Source organism: Microtus ochrogaster, unplaced genomic scaffold, assembly GCF_000317375.1.
Source record: "Microtus ochrogaster isolate Prairie Vole_2 unplaced genomic scaffold, MicOch1.0 UNK178, whole genome shotgun sequence".
Classification (NCBI taxonomy): Eukaryota; Metazoa; Chordata; class Mammalia; order Rodentia; family Cricetidae; genus Microtus; species Microtus ochrogaster.
This window is the reverse complement of record NW_004949276.1, coordinates 104,124-105,495: the sequence shown is the minus strand read 5'-3', so window position 1 is coordinate 105,495 and position 1,372 is coordinate 104,124. Positions and strand designations below refer to the sequence as shown.

The 1,372-nt window shown below is 43.6% G+C and overlaps 1 pseudogene; it reads left to right on the top strand.

Annotated features, from left to right (window-relative positions):
* The first annotated feature begins 329 nt into the window (after positions 1–329).
* LOC101999250 lies at positions 330–1,260 on the top strand (annotated as a pseudogene).
* Positions 1,261–1,372: the final 112 nt, after the last annotated feature.

Sequence of the window (1,372 nt, the reverse complement as noted above, 5' to 3'; positions counted from 1 at the left end):
AAACTGGACTCTCTGAACATGGCGAACAATGAGGGCTGATGAGAAGCCAAGGACAATGGCAAAGGGTTTTGATCCTGCTTAATTTTCTGGCTTTGTGGGCACGTAGCCAGTTTGGATGTTCACCTTCCAAGATATGGACGGAGGGGGGAGGACCTAAGACTTACCACAGGGCAGGGCACCCTGACTGCTCTTTGGACTGGAGAGGGATGGGGAGAAGGGTGGGAGGAGGGGGAGAATAGTGGGAGGAGGGGGAGGGAGGTGGGAGGCTGGGAGGAGGCGGAAAATTGTTTTTTTTTTCCTTTTCTCAATAAAAAAACTAAAAAAAAATATTTTCTACCAAGGAAGAAGAAATGTTTTCAAAATTTATTAAGCAAATAATTTTCCTATTCATGACTGTGTTTGGAACTCTAGGAAACATTTATGTTTCTGTGAATTATATGTTCAGTTGGTGGCGAGGCCCTCAGAAGAAACCCATCCACCTTATTCTCATCCACTTGGCTTTTACAAACATCATAATCCTTCTTGCAAAAGGATTGCCAAAGACAATGGCAGATTTTGGTTTGAGAATCTTCCTAGATGACATAGGATGTAAGACCACCATTTACCTGTCAAGGGTGGCCCATGGGGTCTCCATCTGCACCAGCCGTCTCCTCACTGTGGTCCAGGCCATCATCATCAGTCCCAGAGCATCTGGGTGGAGGAGGCTCAGACCACAGTCTGCATGGCACATCCTTTCATTCTTTTCATTCTTTTGGATACTCAATGCTTTAATAGGTATGAACCTAATCCATTTCATCCCATCACAAGTGTAAGCCTGAATATAACACAGCTTAAGAATAAAGATGACTATTGTTATTTTATGCCTGAAAGTAAAACTACAAAATGGACTGTTCTTTGATTTATGGGCCTGAGAGATGCTGTGTTTCAGGCAGCCATGGGAGCGGCCAGTGGCTACATGGTACTTCTTCTCCACAAGCACCACCAGCATGTCCTCTACCTTCAGAACTCCAAGCTTCTTTACAGAACTCCCCCTGAGCTGAGAGCTGCTCAGTGTCCTCCTTCTGATGCTCTGTTTTGTTTTCTTCTATTGGACTGACTGTGCTTTTTCTCTAATTGTAATTATCTATTTAGCAGACGAATCTGTGGTTGGAAATATTCAAAAATTTCTGGTCCTTGGTTATGCAACTTTTAGCCCTGTTCTGTTGATTCACAGGGATGGACCTCTGCCTGATTGTTGGCATGGTCAGTGGGAGAAATTGAGAAACTATCTCTTTCATTTTTCTGTTCAATGAGTGTGAATGAGTTCTCAGTTCTGCAATATTGTGGGTAAGACCACAAAATTCTTACAGAGCAGGTTAGGTTGGCGTTATTC